The sequence below is a fragment of the Erythrolamprus reginae genome, chromosome 1 (assembly GCF_031021105.1).
Source record: "Erythrolamprus reginae isolate rEryReg1 chromosome 1, rEryReg1.hap1, whole genome shotgun sequence".
NCBI lineage: Eukaryota > Metazoa > Chordata > Lepidosauria > Squamata > Dipsadidae > Erythrolamprus > Erythrolamprus reginae.
The window spans coordinates 84152693-84174521 of NC_091950.1; positions in this window are offsets into that span (position 1 = coordinate 84152693).

Below are 21829 nucleotides of genomic sequence, written 5' to 3' on the forward strand. Positions count from 1 at the left end.
ACACTCAAGGAATTTGTCTTTGGTGCATATGCTCTCAGTGTACATAAAAGAAAAGATACATTTGTCAAGAATCATGAGGTATAACACTTAGTGATTGTCATACAGTACAAATAAGCAATCAGGAAACAATATTAATATAAATCATAAGGATACAAGCAACAAGTTACAGTCATAGAGTCATAAGTGGGAGGAGATGGGGGATAGGAACAATGATAAGACTAATAGTAATAGTAATGCAGCCTTAGTGAATAGTTTGACAGTTGTGAGGGAATTATTTGTTTAGCAGAGTGATGCCTTTCGAGAAAAAAATGTTCTTGTGCTTAGTTGTCTTGGTGTGCAGTGCTCTATAGTGTTGTTTTGAGGGACAGAGTTGAAACAATTTATATGCAGGATGCAAGGGGTCAGTAAATATTTTCATGGCCCTCTTTTTGACACATGCAGTATACAAGTCCTCAATACAAATTATACAATTTATACAAATTATATTAATCAGTGACTAGTGGGTAAAAAACTGACTCATTTTACTTCCGTCATAAACATCCTTTAGTATTTTTCACCGGTTGGAATTTTTGAGGAATTAACCATTGGTTTGGGGCCTTGATATTCTATTATAAACATGTAAGCTCAGTGCTACTTATATGGTACTACTGAGAAATAATTGTTTAATATAGCTTATTGCGATAATAACCTGATTGATTAAAACATTTTATTTAGTCTATTCTTCTATTATTACTATTACTATTACAACAACAACAACAACAATAATAATAGTAATAATAATAATAATAGTAGTAGTAGTAATAATAATAATAATAATAATAATAATAATAATAATAATAATAATTTATTAGATTTGTATGCCACCTCTCTCCGAGGACTCGGAGCGGCTATTGTTGCAATGGCTGGTCAGATTTCTTTGAAAAACTACCAAAAAAAGAAAAGAAAAAAGAAAAAAAGACTGTAGAACCCAGGAGTGGGTTCCAGTTAACTTCACCGTTTTGCATCATGATGTCTTCCTTGCTCGTGTCCCCTTGTGCAATTCTGCTTCCGCACAAGCTCAGTAGCTAGAAGCAGCCCAAAACACAGCTGAGAGGCTGATCAGCTGTGCTTCAGACAAAGGAATAAAGGTAAGTATAGAGTCAAGGACAGGCGGTAGGGCCCTTTTTCAAGCAGAAGCTGAGGAAAAAGTTGATTTCAAAACAGTTAAAAATTCAGAAGAGACCTATCTTCTAGGGCTTGTTAGAGAGCAATACGTAAAATCAAAATACTACCTGATCATCCATATAATAACTGCAGCGAGATTAGCCTATGCACAAATGGGGAAAGATAATAACCTCCCAACAGATAATATGATTATAAACGAACTCATGGATTGTGCTGAAATTTCCAGGCTCACTTTTGAACTACAAAATAAACAAGAGAAAAACTTTAACACAATTTGGGAAAATCTTTATGAATGGCTTGAAACCAGAAGAAATAACTAATAAACAAGTGTTCTGCCTGGCTCTATGGTAAGAGTCTCCTGAAAATTCAAGGGTACAAATTTCAGACACACATGCTTGAAAGTTCAAAAACAATGTTCATTATCACAAAAATTCAAAAGAAACAAAACACCCTTTTTGTATTGCAAAGAGCACTCATCCCAAAACAACGTGGTAGTCTGTACAACCCCCTTAATCAGTCTTTAAGTACTTAGCTAGTAGCTGTGAAGAAACGTCACAGACCTCCTTCTTCCACGAAGTGCACACACTTTGCTCTGCTTTGGTTTCAAAGTCGTGAAAAATCAACAAACAAAGTCCGGAAACAGCAAGGCACAGTCCTGAAGAACAACGATCAGATAATCTTCCACAATGGCCAAACCAACATGTTGCTATTTATATCAGCAGCTCTAATTACTGGAGCCCCATCCAAACACAGGTGGCCTCTCCAGGGCCGCCGATAGGGCAGTACTACTGGTAGTGGCGTCAGGGGCCTGGCCAAATTAACAAATAGGGGGGGCCCGGATGGTTTTGCTGGCCCCCTGGCGCCCGCAGTAATTTGTGCCCAGTGAGCAGCGCCGACGCCAAGCTCGCAGTACCGGCCCTCTCTTGGAGCGTGCGGCGAAGGTAGGAGCCCCTTCGGGGTGCCGGCATTGGGGAACGAGGCTTGGGCGGCTGGGGCGTTCCCTGTAGCTGTAGGCTGTGCACGCCTTAGCCAGTGCACCCCAAAATGCCCCCCCGGCCCCGCACACCCTTTTCCAAGGGTGTGCACGCCGCGGCCGCCCCCAGCCCCCCTGCTCCTCTAGCCCCCTCACGCCCCTGGCTACTCACCGCTGCCCCCCGCATGCCCGCCCGCCCACCCGATCCACCTCTCTTTCTCCGCCGGCCAAGGTTTTTCTTGCCGAAAAAAAAAGAAAGAAAACCTTTGCCGGCTTTTTTTTTTCTTAATTTGAATGTTCCGGGCGGGCTGGCAGGGACATTGAAAATCACTTTCACCAGCATCCGGAGAACGAGAGAGAGTGAGAGTGACAGAGCAAAATAGAGAGAAAGTGAGAAAGAGAGAGAAAGAGAAAGAGGGGGGGGAGAGAAAGAGATAGCAAGAGAGAGAGAACGAGAGAGAGAAAGAGTGAGAGAAAGAAAACAAGAGAGAGAAAGTGAGAAAAAGAGAGAGAGCAAGAGGGGGAGAGATAGAGAAAGAGGGGGAAGAGAGAGAAAAAGAAAGAAAGAAAAAGAGATGAGAGAGGAAGGAAGAGAGTGAGAGAGGAAGAAAGCAAGATAGAGAAAGAGAAAGAAAGAAAGATGAGAGGGGAAGGAAGAGAGTGAGAGAGAGGAAGAAAGCAAGATAGAGAAAGAGGAAGGAAGAGAGAGAGAGGAAGAAAGCAAGATAGAGAAAGAGAAAGAGAGAAAGAAAGAAAGATGAGAGAGGAAGGAAGAGAGTGAGAGAGGGCTGTGTTTGACCTCAGAGGGCCGGGGGGAGGGCTTGCCCAGAGTGTGTGGCCATGGGCATGGCACGGGATTTGGGGGCAGTAGTTTTAAAATGGCGGGGGGGGGGAGCAGACACTTAGGCTGTATGGGGCCCCAAAATTCCTGATGGTGGCCCTGGGCCTCTCTTATCTCCTGTAATATTTCTGCAATTGGTCTCTTATATGCATAATTCTGCGCATGCATGGGTCTAATACTTCCTCATCCGAATCAACCGAAGATAATGGAGATTGGCTTCCTGGGCTGTGTGCCGAGCCCCCCTCTTCCAAGTCACCCCCACCTTCGTCCGAGGAAACTGCACTACCTGACTGTCAGCAATAAAACAGGCCTATGACATGTTGATGTTTCCCCTGCATCCACCTCCACATTCCTTGGGGCAGGAGCTGGGCCAGAGCCAACCACAACAAGTAAATAATATATGGATATAATTGATAACTATAAATAACACAATAAAATGTAAACAATTGATATATGGATTAGATCAGAGGTCTCTAACCTTGGCAACTTGAAGATATCTGGACTTCAACTTCCAGAATTCTCCAGCCAGCATAGCTGGCTGGAGAATTCTGGGATTTGAAGACCACATGTCTTAAAGTTGCCTAGTTTGGGGACCCCTGGATTAGATAAAGCAACAAAGAGATACTGTATATAGAGCTTGCTTTTTGATTCACCAGGAATGCAAACAAAATGGAAATGACGTACTATGTAACCATTTTCCTTTTTCTATTTTCTTTTTCTTCTATTTTCTTTTCTCTCTTTTTGTCTCTGTCCATCTTTCTCGTTTCTCTTTCTCTTCTTTCGCTAGGTTTTTCCTTTTTTTCTTCTCCCTATCTTTTCTTTCTCTTAATTACATGTTTATAATAGTCATTTATTATTCTTTTTGAATTGTATTGTTTTTCTATTTGTGAATAAAAACTTTTAAAAAAAAACCAGTTAAAAATTCAGAAAAAATTCAGAGAAAAAGATGATGGCAGCCACAGACCAGCAGCAACTGAACTGGATCCGTGGCGCTATGGTGACGTCACCAACGAGTCGCCAATCTGCTCCGAACCCACCCCTGATGTATCTATAGTTTACTCAACTAATATAAAGCTGAATTTGAACAGGATTGCAGTTTACAGCTATCGTGACATTATATTAATAGTGAAATAAAAATCTTCACATAATGGATTGAACGACTAGTGTAAATTCCCAGAGAACTGAAGAATTCAGACTCTCCTGATTATTACAGAATATGAAGCTGTAATATACTAGGCTTGATTTTGTCTCTTAGGAGGGAGTGATGGTTTAACCTCGCTGTTGTGTTCGCATTTACTGTACAGTTTCAGGTGTAAGGAAATGTAACAATGAGCATGTAGCAAAAAGAAAACAAAATGAAAAAAACCCCACACTCATAATAAGAGCCCCTCAAATGAGGAAAAGTCAATTAATCACAAGTTGGAGATCTGCATGACAAATAATCTACAGGTCTCAAATTTCATTTTGGGTCAAACAGTCAGTTTTGAGTCATATTGAGTCAGCAAGGTTAAGTCAGTTTTGACTCCCAGACATCGTTCAGTCAAGTCCCTGAAGTTTTCTTGGCAAGATTTCAGAAGTAGTTTGCCATTGTCTGTTTCCTAGGGCTGAGAGAAGCAGGCAGCAGACCTAAGGCAGGACTAGAACTCATGATCTTCCAGTTTCTAGAATAGTTTGACTCCCTCTTTTTTGTTTTGTTATAATCAACAAACAATGGGTTACTGTGCTATACAAACATAGTAAAAGATGAAGACCAATCCAATTTGTTTTATTTTTTAAGGAGATTTATATTGCCTCTTCGCACATGGTAAGTCAAGGCAGCTTACAAGAATATAAAAACATCATATAAAAAAAGCAATAAAACTAATTAAAAGAGAGAATCAAATATAATAAAATCACCCCCCATCCCTGTGTTGGCAACAACGCATCATACAAGCCCTTTAATGGCCTCCATCCCCCTCTGTGTTCCCCAGGCCCACTGGCAGAACCAGGTCTTCAGCACCTTCTGGAAAAGTGTAAGAGTGGGGACCATTCTAATCTCTGGGGAAATGATGTTCCAGAGAGAGGGAGCCACCACAGAAAAGGCCTTCTGCATTCCACCATATGTCCCTACTTCGGGGATGAGACCCCCAACATTCTTTGCCTCCCCACTCTGGTGGGTCAGGTAGATGTGATCAGCAAGAGACAGTCCGTCACATAACCTGATCCCAAGCCAAGAAGGGATTTAAAGGTGACAACCAGCACCTTAAATTGTACCCAGAAGCAAATCGACAACCAATGCAATTCCCACATTTTCCTACACCTTTCCTATTCAACAAGTGAGGAGAGAAAAAAGAGTATGATTGTGGCAAGACCATAAAAGGATAATGCTCATGCCCCCTGAGATCTGCACTATCCCCACTCTCCTGGATTTCAGAAAGGCCTAAAAACATGACTTTTCCAGCAAGCCTGGAGCCGGCGAATGGCCCCATCTTGTCCTGGCTGTATAGATGAATGTTTTATAATTAAGGGTTTTTTATAATTGTTTTATTGTTTTTATATTGCTGTTAGCTGCAAGGAGTTGGGTGGCATACAAGAGCTTGCAAGGAGTTGGGTGGCATACAAATCGCAACAATAGATAGATAGATAGATAGATAGATAGATAGATAGATAGATAAGATGAAGCTGAAGATTTATTAGATTTGTATGCCGCCCCTCTCCGAAGACTCGGGGAAGATAGATAGATAGATAGATAGATAGATAGATAGATAGATAGATAGATAGATAGATTATAACTAGTATAAAATTGCTACATTTTGTAGAATAGAATGGAAAAATGGTAGCAAACAATTTCCTTATTTTTACGAGGAAACTACATGAGTGTTATTTACATCGTCATCTGGAGGAGCTGAGTTTGAGGAAGGGTTTTCCTTCCCTCTATGAATGCTTGTTGTTGGAGATAACAGATTCTGCCTAATAACAAACTGTAGAGTTTTGAAAGAATGGGAATCGACTAGGGGTGGGTTCTACTTACCTTCCCTACCAGTTCGGCGTCATGGCGGAATTGGGTGTTTTGCACGTTCATCCTGTTGCTCCTGGGTTAAATGGTCTGTGCATGCGCAGGAGGCTTTACGAATATACGGAGGGCTATTTTCACATAAATTTAGCTCTGGTGGACGGAATTCAGGCTAGAGGACCGGTTCGGGGTGTGACCCCCGTTGCTGCTAGTTTGGCGAGCTGGGGAAAATTCCTGCTACCAGTCTAGCAAACCGGTCTGAACTGGCAGGAACCCACCTCTGGAACTGACTCAAAATCACTGAGAAATAAAAGGAAAATATTATGCTTGAGAGACTCCAGTACCACTGTCCCCCCACCCCCCGCTCAGGTCCACAGAAGTTGAAAGAGCATACAAGAAAGCAAGTTGAATGGGGCAATAAACACAATGTTCTCCAAATGCACATTGAGGACCAAATAAGTCTTGGCACAGTTGAATAAAGCAAGGGGTGTGGACAGTGAGAGGGAACTTTGGTAGCCGAGAAAAAATGAATCTTTTTGTTTAAGTGAAATTGTGAAATCCTGAACAAGAGCACACCCTTGAGTAAGAAAAGATATACTGCAATATTTTATTTATTTATTTTGTCCAATACACAATGAGGGTTTTAGTGGGTATATATCTATATACACATAGTAAAATACATGATGAAGGTTATAGAGGAGATACTCATAGTAAAATATATTTAAGAAAGAATAGAAAAGAAGATATAGTAATAGAACATATCAATGAAAGAATAGAAGAAGAGATATAGGAATAGAAGAAAGGTATAGGAGATATAGAAGAGCAATAGGACAGGGGATGGAAGGCACGCTAGTGCACTTGTACTCACCCCTTACTGACCTCTTAGGAATCTGGATAGGTCAACCGTAGATAATCTAAGGGTAAAGTGTTGGGGGTTTGGGGATGACACTATGGAGTTTGGTAATGAGTTCCATGCTTCGACATCTCGGTTACTGAAGTCGTATTTTTTACAGTCAAGTTTGGAGCGGTTAATATTAAGTTTAAATCTGTTGTGTGCTCTTGTGTTGTTGTGGTTGAAGCTGAAGTAGTCGCCGACAGGCAGGACGTTGCAGGATATGATCTTGTGGGCAATACTTAGATCTTGTTTAAGGCATCTTAGTTCTAGACTTTCTAGGCCCAGGATTGAAAGTCTAATCTCGTAGGGTATGTTGTTTTGTTTCAGGGCTGTATGAATTCTGCCTGGAAACAGTACAGAAATTAAGGCTTAAAAAGTGCTGTTTGATCCAGTGACACGTCCCAGGTTGTTAAGAGCTGAGTTGCCCTAAATACAGAGGTGAAATTCAAATTTTTTTTTCTACCAGTGCAGTGGGCATGGTTTGGTGGGTGTGTCAGGGGAAGGAAACTGTAAAATCCCCACTTTCGCCCCACTCTGGGGCCTGCCAGAGGTGGTATTTGCCGGTTCTCTGAACTACTCAACATTTCCACTACCATTTCTCCAGAACCTGTCAGAACCTGCTCAATTTCATCCCTGACTAAATAAGTCAAATTCTCCAAATGTCATTAGGGATGAAGCAATGAAGCAAAGTTTTCTCAAAAGACACCTTACAAAATAATACTATAGAGGGATATAGCATTGCTTCCAGCTGTACGGATTCAGCTCCAGTGATCTTAGAAGCCGATGTCTTAGAAGAACTTGAACGATTAAAGATAAATCTCATTGATTTCTTTGACTATGTCACAAAGGTGTTGGATGAAGGTGGTGCCGTGGATATTACCTACCTGGACTTCAGCAAAGCCTTTGATACGGTTCCACATAAAGAGCTGATAGACAAATTAGTGAAGATTGGACTTAATCCCTGGATAGTTCAATGGATTTGCAGCTGGCTGAAGCGTAGACATCAAAGAGTTATTGTTAATGGCGAGTATTCTGTGCAGAGTCAGGTTACTAGCGGTGTGCCACAAGGGTCTGTTCTGGGTCCTATTCTTTTTAATATGTTTGTGAATGACATAGGGGAAGGTTTGGTAGGGAAGGTTTGCCTATTTGCCGATGACTCTAAAGTGTGCAATAGGGTTGATATTCCTGGAGGCGTCTGTAATATGGCAAATGATTTAGCTTTACTAGATAAATGGTCAAAGCAATGGAAACTGCAGTTTAATGTTTCCAAATGTAAAATAATGCACTTGGGGAAAATGAATCCTCAATCTGAGTATTGTATTGGCAGTTCTGTGTTAGCAAATACTTCAAAAGAAAAGGATTTAGGGGTAGTGATTTCTGACAGTCTCAAAATGGGTGAACAGTGCAGTCAGGTGGTAGGGAAAGCAAGTAGGATGCTTGGCTGCATAGCTAGAGGTATAACAAGCAGGAAGAGGGAGATTATGATCCCGCTATATAGAATGCTGGTGAGACCACATTTGGAATACAGTGATCCCCCGCTCGTTGCGAGGGTTCCGTTCCAGGACCCCCCGCAACGAGCGGGTTTTCGCGAAGTAGCGCTGCGGAAGTAAAAACACCATCTGCGCATGTGCAGATGGTGTTTTTAACTTCCGCAGCGCTAGCGAGGAGCCGAAGATTGGGGGGCGGCGCGGCTGTTTTAAAACGTCGCCGCCGACATGGGGGGCTCGCTAGCACCCCCCCGAACCCCCAACCCGGGTTTGGGGGGGTGCTAGCAAGCCCCCCATGTCGGCGGGGATGTTTTAAAACACCCGCGCGGCTTTCCAATGAGTCCCGAAGACAAACGCGGAAGTTTGCCGTTTGTCTTCGGGACTCATTGGAAAGCTCCGATCGTTTTAAAACAGTTGCGCCGTTCTCCGCTGACTCCTGGCGAACTTCCCCGCTTTAGGAGTCAGCGGAGAACGGCGCGCCTGCTTGGCTTCGCTCGCCGCTGCAGCCAACGCGCGCTACGATCTTCCGGGCGAGCCAGGCTCAGTGACGGAAGGCAGCCGCTTGGCCCGGGATGCTGGGCCGAGAGGAGCCGGGCTTGATCCGCTGAGCCTGGCTGGCCCGGAAGATCGTAGCGCTTGTTGGCTGCAGCGGCGAGCGAAGCCAAGCAGGCAGCAATGTCGCCGCCGCTGCAGCCAACGCGCGCTACGATCTTCCGGGCCAGCCAGGCTCAGCGGATCAAGCCCGGCTCCTCTCGGCCCAGCATCCCGGGCCAAGCGGCTGCCTTCCGTCACTGAGCCTGGCTCGCCCGGAAGATCGTAGCACGCATTGGCTGCAGCGGCGGTGACATTGCTGCCGGCTTGGCTTCGCTCGCCGCTGCAGCCAATGCGCGCTACGATCTTCCGGGCGAGCCAGGCTCAGTGACGGAAGGCAGCCGCTTGGCCCGGGATGCTGGGCCGAGAGGAGCCGGGCTTGATCCGCTGAGCCTGGCTGGCCCGGAAGATGGCAGCACGTGTTGTCTGCGCCGGTGAGGGAAGCCAAGCCGGCCAGGCTCAGCGGATCAAGCCCGGCTCCTCTCGGCCCAGCATCCCGGGCCAAGCGGCTGCCTTCCGTCACTGAGCCTGGCTCGCCCGGAAGATCGTAGCGCACGTTGGCTGCGCTGGCGAGGGAAGCCAAGCCGGCAGCAACGTCGCCGCCGCTGCAGCCAACGTGTGCTACGATCTTCCGGGCGAGCCAGGCTCAGTCACGGAAGGCAGCTGCTTGGCCCGGGATGCTGGGCCGAAAGGAGCCGGGCTTGAAGATGGCAGCGCGTGTTGGCTGCGGTGGCGAGGGCTTGCGATGGAGGGTGGAGGAAGCGGCCATGGGAGGGCGAGCTGCCTCAGGGAGGAGGATCGGGCGGGACCAGGTGGGGGCTGGAATTTCTCCGCTGGGAAGAAGCGGCCAGGGCGAAGGGCGGGCGAGCGGCAAAGGGCGGGCGAGCGGCGAAGGGCGGGCGAGCGGCGAAGGGCGGGCGAGCGGGTGCTGGGGAGGGCTTCTCGCCCTCCCGCCAGCAAGAGGGGGAGCGAACGGCGTGGGCAGGTGAAGGGCGGGCGAGCGGCAGTGAGGAGTTTGCGTGGGCGGTGGGGAAACTCCTCGCTGATGCCAGCAAGAGGGGGAAGACCCAGGGAAGCCGCCCAGCAGCTGATCTGCCGGGCGCCATCTACGCATGCGTGCCCATAGAAAAAAAGGGCATGCATGCGTAGATGGTGTTTTGACTTCCGGGTTGAAAAATCGCAAATTACCCTGTTCGCAATGGTCGGGGACGCAATAACCGGGGGATCACTGTACTGTGTTCAGTTCTGGATACCTCACCTACAAAAAGATATTGACAAAATTGAACGGGTCCAAAGACGGGCTACAAGAATGGTGGAAGGTCTTAAGCATAAAACGTATCAGGAAAGACTTAATGAACTCAATCTGTATAGTCTGGAGGACAGAAGGAAAAGGGGGGACATGATCGAAACATTTAAATATGTTAAAGGGTTAAATAAGATCCAGGAGGGAAGTGTTTTTAATAGGAAAGTGAACACAAGAACAAGGGGACACAATCTGAAGTTAGTTGGGGGAAAGATCAAAAGCAACATGAGAAAATATTATTTTACTGAAAGAGTAGTAGATCCTTGGAACAAACTTCCAGCAGACGTGGTAGATAAATCCACAGTAACTGAATTTAAACATGCCTGGGATAAACATATATCCATCCTAAGATAAAATACAGAAAATAGTATAAGGGCAGAAGACTAGATGGACCATGAGGTCTTTTTCTGCCGTCAGACTTCTATGTTTCTATGTTATTGTCGGTCTATACAAATAATAGGTTCAAATCTTCAAACAGGCCACAGAGTGTCGCTAGTGGGCTGTGGTTCCTTAATTTAAAAGTTATTAAAGAGAATTGTAGCACCTCAAAAACTAAACCATTGTGGCACAAACAATTGTGAATTGAATACCACTTTCTTTGGCTCCACAATAACCACCACTTTTAAAATTTAATTAATAGACTTATATAGTTACTCATCTCAAGTATCTACTTTCTGGATGGCTGAAGTAGCCAAGGCAGTTCATACATTTGCATGTCATCCTACAATATACCTTGACCCTTTGCAAAATGAGATTAACCCAGTTTTCCTAGTAAAAACTGTTCTGTTATTCTTTTACGTTGCCTGCTAAGATCTTGTTTCTCTTAAAAATGGATGAATAAGAACTATACGTTGTGCTCTGCATCCTATCTAGTCTAGCAATCTGTTCTCACAGCTGCACAAAGAAGCCTTTATCTCCCATAGATGGCCTTCAGAATTGGTTCCAGTACCATCAAGTCATTAATCTGCCTGATATCTATGAATTGGTCCAATCCTATAGCAATACTATGTATCAGCAATTTTTCTAATTCACTTAATTGTTGGCCCATCCCCTTGTCTTCATGTGTTGAACAGCTTGATTTTTAGAGGATAAAAGTAGTACTTGTGAATTATTCCATAAATGTATTTTATAATCAGAAGTACTAGAGAAGTTTCAAAGCTCATGGGGAAACTGGAGGTTTGGTGGTAACACTATTTATTTGTAGCCTAAGGATTGAAAGTCACTCTCTCCCCATAGATGCCAATCATTAACTGCTCTTAGATCAGCCTTCTTTCTCAAGTGACCATGTCCTTCAGGCCACACTAAATGAATACTATGGACATTGGAGTCCAAAATAGCTGGACAACTCTACCCTGGGAAAATCTGCTTTTCATAAACCCAGCCATTATGTTTTATTAACTTTAGTTTGTGGGTTAGTGTGCTGTGTAAACCTATCCAGTTGTGGCTTTTGACTAAAATGAATCACTGTTTAGTGAAAAAGCCAACAATAGGAGAAAATCATAGCAGGTAAGGTCGTCCTGTACAGTGATACCTCATCTTACAAATGTCTCGTCATACAAACTTTTCGAGATACAAACCCGGGGTTTAAGATTTTTTGCCTCTTTTTACAAACTATTTTCACCTTACAAACTCACTGCTGCCTCTGGGATGCCCTGCCTCCGGACTTCCATTGCCAACGAAGCACACATGTTTGCGCTGCTGGGATTCCCCTGAGGCTCCCCTCCATGGGAAACCCCACCTCCGGACTTCTGTGTTTTTGCGATGCTGCAAGGGAATCCCAGCATCACAAAAATGAGTGCTTCACTGGCAACGGAAGTCCGGAGGTGGGGTTTCCCAGCGAGGGGAGCCTCAGTGAAATCGCAGCATCACAAAAACACAGAGGTCCGGAGGTGGGGTTTCGAGGACTTCGGTGTTTTTGTGATGCTGAAATTTCACTGATGCTCCCTTCGCTGGGAAACCCCACCTCCGGACTTCTGTTGCCAGTGAAGCGCTCATTTTGCGATGCTGGGATTCCCCTGCTGTGATTCCCCTGCAGCATGGCAAAAACACAGAAGTCCGGATGTGGGGTTTCCCATGGAGGGGAGCCTCAGGGGAATCCCAGCAGTGCAAAAATGGGCCCTTCGGCTGGCAAAATGGATGAATTTTGGGCTTGCACGCATTAATTGCTTTTCCATTGATTCCTATGGGAAACATTGTTTCGTCTTACAAACCTTTCACCTTACGAACCTCGTCCTAGAACCAATTAAGTTTGTAAGACAAGGTATTACTGTATCTCAGAAATCAAGTATACCAACTCTATGATGATACTGGAAGTCCTAATTTAGAGATCAAAATTGGGACCAGCAATTATAATTCAATTACATGATCATTAACTACGCCCCAACTGCATTTATTATCTTGTTTTAGTTTTCCTTGCTTTATGGAACTTTGACAATCATAAATATGAGGATTGGGTTAAAGCAGTGTTTCTCAATTATTTTCCCTTATGCCCCCCTAGAAAGAAGTAAACATTTTGTGCCTCCCCCGCAACTCTCCACCGGGACGATTGTTTGCAATATTCAACACATTTTTTGCTGAAAAAATTAAAGCAGCTTATCAGTGTGATTGGGTTGTAATGTGTTTAAGTGACACCTTAATTTATTTGGCTTCATGCTGTCCGCTGCCACCATTTTTAGACATAGTAAATGTACCGGTCTTTCCTTGTCTCCCACTGTAGTCACAGTGAAGCCAAACGCTATGTACACTTCATCATATTTCCTCATCTTAGATTTTGGGAGACTTACACTTGCCTCATTATCTCTGTCTCTCTCTTCCTTTCTTTTCATCTGTATTTTTCCATGGTGTCTCTTAAGGGTTTGTTTTTTTCTTTTGTTTTTTTTAATTGAATTTTTTTTCAGACAAACAACATGAACAACATTCAACATTTAAAGGAGCTACATTTGCTCCGCTAGTCATAGAAGTCTAGCTAATACAGACAAACAAAATCTAACTATAATCAAATCCATACAGAAAAATAATTGACAACATTCCACATCAAAATTCCATTTTAATATTACAGTTATAATCAATTAAAATATCAATATAACATTCTAGTTTTGTAATTTCATTTTGTTCAAAATCTACTTCATTTTGTCTAATTTAAACATGTATTAAAATATTTAAAATCAATTACTTATTCTAATAATAAACAAACAAAAAACCAAAAAACCCCTTATCATTAAATTTCTTAATATCAAACTATCCTTAAAACTTCAATATATCTTTTATTTAATTTAAAATCTACTTCATTATATTTAATTTAACTATATGATAAGATATTTAAAATAAATTACTCACTCAAAAAAACAAAGAGCAAAAAAGAACTTATCCTTTAGATTTCTTAATATATATCTATCCTTAAAACTTCAGTATATCACTTATTTAATTTAATAAATTCAAATGTTATAAAATAAATTAAAATAAATAAATAATAATAAGGGTTTGTTATATGTACTTCATATCTCCTGCTCTGTGCTGTGTACTTTTGTTTGGTGCAAAAAAACCCTACTCCCTGCGGCAAAAAACCCCCACATTCCCTGGAGTCACCCCCCCCAACATTGCTCCGCACACTCCCAGGGCCCCCCCGCCCCACTATTTGAGAAACACTGGGTTAAAGTTACTTTTTCATCATTGTCAAAACTGTGAATGATTGCTAAATGAGGCAGTTGCTAAATAAGGACTACCTGTACAGGAATATAGTACTTTGCACATGTGCAGAGCGGGTTTTTTTTGCTCAAAACTACGATGCCTTAAACATGATCTAAGTATTGCCCACAAAATCATATGCTGCAATGTCCTACCTGTCAACGACTACTTCAGCTTCAACCACAACACAAGAGCACACAACAGATTCAAACTTAATATTAACCGCTTCAAACTTGACTGCAAAAAATACGACTTTAGTAATTGGGTTGTCGAAGCATGGAACTCATTACCAGACTCTGTAATGTCATCCCCTAACTCCCAACATTTTACCCTTAGACTGTCCACAGTTGACCTCTCCAGATTCCTAAGAGGTCAGTAAGGGGCGTGCATAAGTGCACTAGAGTGCCTTCCGTCCCCTGTCCTATAGTCTCTCCTATATCTCATATCTCTTCTCTTCTATTCCTATTTCCTTTCTCTATTCTTTCATGGATATATTTTATTCCTGTATCTTCTCTTCTATTCTTTCTCTGATAAATTTTACTACGAGTCTATTCTCTATAACCTTCATTGTGTATTGGACAAAAAATAATAATAATAATAATTTTTTAAAAAAAGTTTGGCTCCAGTGGACAGATTTCAAGCTGGAGGACCGGTTTGGGGGCATGTCCAGCCAGCCATCGCTGCTGGTTTGGCAAGTGGGGGGAGTTCCCACTACCAGTTCTAGAGAATTGGTCTGAACCGGCAAGAACCCACTTCTGCTCTGGATAAGCTTTTCAAGGTGACAAATTCTTCTCAGCTTTTCTGAGGGGCAGCGCATTTCTTACTAGCGGTTGGAGTCCCTTTGCCATAGATATACTGTACATAGTAGTGGTTCCTACTGGTTGTTGTGGTTAGCTCTGGCTCAGCTCCTGCCCTAAGGACTGTGGAGGTGGAGGTGGGGGAAACATCCAAATGTCACAGGCCTGTTTTGCTGTCGACAGATTCGGCCAGTGAATTATCATCTGAAGAAGGAAGTGTCTGTGAGATGGCAGAGGGGGGCCTGGCAGGCAGTCCAGGAAGAAACCAGTCCTCATTATTTTCGATAGACTCTGATGAGGAAGCAATGATAGACCCATGCATGCGTAGAGCTATGCATAGGAGAGAACAGCTTCAAAAGTATTACAGGCGATAAGAGAGTCCACCTGTGGTTGGGTGGGGTTCAAGTAATTAGGGCTGCTGTTAAATGAGCAGCGTGCCGGCCTCGCAGTGTGGAAGATTATCTGATCGTACTTGTGGACTTTGCCTTGCCGTTCCGGTTTTTTTCAGTACTCTGTGTTTGGATTTCAGGACTTTGACCATAAATCATAGTGAGTTTACAACGTATAAAGAATAGTGACTGTGACGAATTCACAGTTACTGGTTAATTGACTGGAGTTTTATTGTTCTTGTTTTCTCACTGCATTTCAAGTGTGTTTTGTTTTTACAAGAAATCCCTTTGAATTTAAAAAGGGGCTTTTGCTTCTATTTTTCTTTGGATAAAGAAACTATTGCTGCATTTTCCCGTGTGTGTGTGTCTATTTTGGCTACTTTTACATTTAACTGAAGGCTTGTATCATAAGCCAGCAGAACACTGGTACTGTTGTGAAAATTGAGCTATGTGCATGCTTGTATCCAAGTGAGATTTTGCTTCTGTGCATGTGCAGGAACCAAATCATGTGTACACACACAAGATTTCAGCGATTTTTTGCTTCTGCGCATGCTCTCACATATATATATATATACAGGAGTGCAATACAGTAAATATACATTTAGGAGCTGATATTTTACAAAATTGAAGTTACTTTGATCATCAAGTACAGGAATGACCAGATTTTTCCAAGTTTGTCAGAAACTTTAAATTTGTAACATGGATCAATATTATTATTTTTTTCAGGCTGCAGATAGGTGAGAACAAGTACTTTGTCTAATGCAGCTTTCTGAAATCCAACATCCTCCAGATCTGTTTGGCCACAACTTCTAACCATTATAGCTGGGATTTGTGTTCAAAATACCTCTGGAGACACCAGGATGGGGAAAGCTGAGTTTACAAGTTCACGGCCAAGGCTGATCTGAATAAGGATTTTGGTTAAACACTGTATTATACCTGCTGGCATGAGTCAACATCAACCAAGCAGGTTCCCACACTTGCATTTAAGGTAAATTAGACAAAACAGATTTGATTATGGAGTTCCAAGGAAATAATTACTCTGTCATCTTGGGAAGCATGCATTCTCCTTTACTTACCTGTATTTTTCGGAGTATAAGACGCACATTTCCCTTCCCCCCAAAAGAGGCTGAAAATTTGGGTGTGCCTTATACTCTGAATGTAGCTTTTACTAAGCTTTTTCAGCCCTAAGGTGTTGCTAACAAGTGAAGCGATCTTCCATGCTTTGGTAGCGAGTAGTGATGGGCGAACCCAACGGGGTTCGGGTTCGGCAAGTTCGGCCGAATTTTACGCAAAATTCGGCCGAACCCGAACCGAACCCGAACTTGAACCCGAACGGGGAATCCCTCCCACGAAGAGATTCCGGGGGCGGAGCTTTGATGTCACTGGCAGGTTGCTAAGGTTGCTAAGGACGCCAAGGTGATCACTTCCTGGATGAGCAGTGTGGTCGGGCAGTAGGAAAAGCAAGTAGGATGCTTGGCTGCATAGCTAGAGGTATAACAAGCAGGAAGAGGGAGATTGTGATCCCGCTATATAGAATGCTGGTGAGACCACATTTGGAATACTGTGTTCAGTTCTGGAGACCTCACCTACAAAAAGATATTGACAAAATTGAACGGGTCCAAAGACGGGCTACAAGAATGGTGGAAGATCTTAAGCATAAAACGTATCAGGAAAGACTTAATGAACTCAATCTGTATAGTCTGGAGGACAGAAGGAAAAGGGGGGACATGATCGAAACATTTAAATATGTGAAAGGGTTAAATAAGGTTCAGGAGGGAAGTGTTTTTAATAGGAAAGTGAACACAAGAACAAGGGGACAAAATCTGAAGTTAGTTGGGGGAAAGATCAAAAGCAACGTGAGGAAATATTTCACTGAAATATAGTAGTAGATCCTTGGAACAAACTTCCAGCAGACGTGGTTGGTAAATCCACAGTAACTGAATTTAAACATGCCTGGGATAAACATATATCCATCCTAAGATAAAATACAGGAAATAGTATAAGGGCAGACTAGATGGACCATGAGGTCTTTTTCTGCTGTCAGTCTTCTATGTTTCTATGTTTCTATTCCATGGAATCCAGGAAGTGATCACCTTGCTGTCCTTAGCAACCTGCCGGTTTCCCTCATTTTAGAGTTTATTTATGCTAGTGTTTTCCAACCTTGGCAACTTGAAGATATTTGGACTTCAACATCCAGAATTCCTCAGCCAGCGAATGCGTCCAGGTATCTTCAAGTTGCCAAGGTTGGGAATCACTGATCTAGGCATTTAAGTTACAAAAAATATATACGAGCCATGGATTCGAGATGTGCCTGAAGAGGTGTAAGACTAAACTGAAGGGATTTATATTACGATCCAACTAAAAGATACCTAGCAAGCTAGTGCAGATATTGTACTAGAGGATTTATTAGAAATAATTATATTGACTTTTAATGGATACAATCTCAGGTCAGAACCAAAAGTCAGAATTAAAAGTCTATGCAGAACCAAGCAGTTATGGAGGTTATTACTTGACCAAGCAGGAAGAGATGGGCATGACAATAATTGACTAAGTTCTGTGGTGTAGTCATGAAAGACAATAAGGCAAGATAGTATATACAGTGATCCCCCGGGTATTGCGATCCCGATCATTGCGAAACGGCTATATGGCGATTTTTGAACCCGGAAGTAAAAACACCATCTGCGCATGCGCGCCCTTTTTTCTATGGGCACGCATGCGTAGATGGCACCGGGCAGATCAGCTGCTGGGCGGCTTCCCTGGGTCTTCCCCCTCTTGCTGGCGGGAGGGCGAGCGGCGGGCATCAGCGAGGAGTTTCCCCACCGCCCACGCAAACTCCTCGCTGCCGCTCGCCCGCCCTTCGCCCGCCCACGCTGTTCGCTCGCGCCGCGAGCGAACAGCTTGTCCGCCGCCTGCCTGCCCGCGCGCCCGCGGCTCGCCCGCCCTTCGCCCGCCCACGCCGTTCGCTCGCGCCGCTTCCCAGCTGAGTCCTGAAGCGAATTCGCTTCAGGACTCAGCTGGGAAGCGGCGCGAGCGAGCGGCGTGGGCGGGCGAAGGGCGGGCGAGCGGCAGCGAGGAGTTTGCATGGGCGGTGGGGAAACCCCAGCGCCACTTCCCAGCTGACCCCAATCTTCGGCTCCTCGCTAGCGCTCCTCGCTCCAATCTTCGGCTCCTTGCTAGCGCTGCGGAAGTAAAAACACCATCTGCGCATGCGCAGATGGTGTTTTTACTTCCGCAGCACTACTTCGTGAAAACCCGATCATTGCTAGGGGTCCTAGAACGGAACCCTCGCAATGATCGGGGGATCACTGTATTGGATTTTGGTTGCTGCTGGCTTTAACTTGGTATAATATATCCCCGTGATTTCCGTATTGGCAAGGATGCATGGAGAGGAGAGATGAAAGGGAGTGAGAATGACCTGAAGGAAGTCATAAAATAAGTCCCAGAAAGTGTTATATCACTAGCAAGTTCAGGCTTGCCTTTTGCTCCAGGTGTGGCCACTACTCAGTCTCTCTAGATACTGCAATGTGAACCGGAGTGACCTAACGCTTAGAAGAAGAAGACAGATTTGCTGAGCTGGCTAAGACAACAGCCTCATGAGAACATTATTCAGTTAGCTGCCCCAGCCAAGAAATCCTGCCTTGAATTGGAGGCAATGAAGAAATATTTACACATCACATTTATGCCGCAGCATATGGGAATAAAAGAATAAGGTCATGGGAAGATGAGAAAGAAAAAAAGCGATCACCAAGTAAAAATTGAATGCATCTTTGTTTCCATCAGTTTCTGCATCCACAACAGGAAACTCTTAACAGTAGCAGAACAGAAGATGGCTATTGGGGGGAAAATGGGTTTCTTTGTTTGCAACAAGGGTTACTAAATCAAAAGAACCACAAAACATGTTTGTAGGAACAGTAACTGAGCTATAGAAGTAACTTTACAAAATTCTGATTAAACTTTGAATGTTCAGAGATGACAGGGTGGATTCCACTTACCTTGCCTACTGGTTTGCATCACGATGGAATTGTGCATTTTGCCTAACTTTGCACAGGCACAGAGGGGTTTTTTGCATGCCACAGTAACCAGAGGACAAGTTTTGGAGTGTGGACCACCGGCCATTGCTGCCTGTTTGTCAAGCAGAAATAGAATAGAATTTTATTGGCCTAGTGTGATTAGACACTAGTGTGATTAGACACAAGAAATTTGTCTTGGTGCATATGCTCTCAGTGTACATAAAAGAAAAAGATACATTTGTCAAGAATCATGTGGTACAACACTTAATGATTGTCATAGGGGTCAAATAAGCAATGAAGAAACAATCAATATTAATAAAAAATCTTAGGATACAAGCAACAAGTTATAGTCATACAGTCCTAAGTGGGAGGAAAAGGATGATAGGAATGATGAGAAAAACTAGTAGAACAGAAGTGCACATTCATTCATTCATTCATTCATTCATTCATTCATTCATTCATTCATTCATTCATTTATTAGATTTGTATGCCGCCCCTCTCCATAGACTCGGGGCGGTTTAGTAAAGTAGATTTAGTAAAAAGTCTGACAGTGTTGAAGGAATTATTTGTTTAGTAGAGTGATGGCGTTTGGAAAAAAACTGTTCTTGTGTCTAGTTGTCTTGGTGTGCAGTGCTCTGTAGCGACATTTTGAGGGTAGGAGTTGAAACAGTTTGTGTCCAGAATGCGAGGGGTCAGTAAATATTTTCCCCGCCCTCTTTTTGAGTCGTGCAGTATACAGGTCCTCAATGGAAGGCAGGTTGGCAGCAATTCTTTTTTCTGCAGTTCTGATTATCATCTGAAGTCTGTGTCGGTCCTGTTGGGTTGCAGCACCAAACCAGACAGTTATAGAGGTGCAGATGACAGACTCAGTGATCCCTCTGTAGAACTGTATCAGCAGCTCCTTGGGCAATTTGAGCTCCCTGAGCTGGCGCAGAAAGAACATTTTTTCTTGTGCTTTTTTGATAATGTTTTTGATGTTAGGTGACCATTTTAGGTCTTGAGATATGATAGAACCTAGAAATTTGAAGGTCTCTACTGTTGATACCGTGTTGTCTAGTATTGTGAGAGGTGGAAGGGTGGAAGGGTTGCTCCTAAAGTCTACCACCATTTCTACAGTTTTGAGTGTGTTCAGTTCTAGATTGTTCTGGTCACACCGCAAGGATAGTTGTTCAACTTCCCGTCTGTATGCGGATTCATCATTGTCTCAAATGAGTCCGATCACTGTCGTATCATCTGCAAACTTCAGTAAATTTCCACTACCGGTTCCAAAGAAGTGGTAGCAACCTATAATTGAGATATGGGTCAGAATTTGAAATCGACTTTTTGATTTCAAAACGTGGTGTAATATTTATATCACCCCAGTCCTCCGTCTATCAAATCTTTTGTTCAAGAAGTTAAGGCAGAAGATGAAGAATTAATTCTTTCTATCGACCCATAAAATTGCACCATACTGTAGATGGAGAGGCCCCAAGACATCTCAGATAGTTAATGACATCTAATGAGTTTGCAGACGAAGTTGAAATTAATTTGCAATAATACAAATGCTTTATATTTGGACAGGCAAAACAAAACAAAACCCAGATTCATATTTGCATCATTTTAAGAGGTGTGCCTCCCTTGTTATTAAGCAATTTATATTCTTAGTTACGGTGAATAATTTTTTTAAAATAAAACTTGCAAATGCTTAATGTTAATTTATTTAAATTTTTACTTTTGCAACAATTCAATTCTGTCTGATAAAATGTGGCTTAAAAACAAATTATATCCCACAACTGGTACTCTGTTATTTATTTTGGAAAACAGCATGTATGTATAATTGTTTAGCTGTAATGGCATGAAAAAAACAGAGGATAACTTAATTGGTGCTAGAGCTGTCTGGGAAAAAAATAATACGTGAAGAACCGTCATGAAAGAAATACACTGAATAATTTACAGGAGAGGTGCAAACATTTGCTTTAGCATATCTGGTTCTAGCTCAGTTCATTTCATCAGAGGTCAAGAAAATTAAATTAACAGTTTGCACCTTTCTATGATAAACGGTGTTATCTGGTTTTTCCTATCAACTAAGTGTATGTCAAGGGAATAAGCAAATAAGATGAATTGTGGCTTTGGTAGTCTGCAATCTCTGGTACAAAAAGATCCTTCTTTTCCTATACAGTCTGTATTTTACTCGCTTGCCACTCACCTCAAGTTAGGGTGATGTTGATTCATTAGTAGACTGTGATGCAATTTCATAATGATGTAGCTCTGATTGTTTGGCATGCTGCCATAATGTTAAATCTCCTGTCTGTCTGATCCAATTTCCATTGGATTCTGTTATCCACCTGATAAAACTTCATCATTTTTTTTTTAAAAAAGAATATTATTTATGTCAACATTGAAACTTAAAGGGTAGACTGTCTGAAAGTTGAAAATAACTTCATGAAATTGACCAGATTTTTCCCTAGGCTTGTCAAGAGCAAGAAACTGAAGGAAACTAGTACTGATGGAATTGTCCTGAAAGACATTTCAACACAGCAATACAGTACAGTGATTAAGTAACAGAGCAATATCTTTTAATAAAGAAGCATTCCATACAGGAAGGGGGATTAAAATGCAAACAGGTCACTCCCAAATGTATATTTTCTAAGGAACATGAATGAATAGAGGATTAAATGGCACTTAAGTGACATCGAAAGGCAGTGACATTGTAAGGTTGTTCTA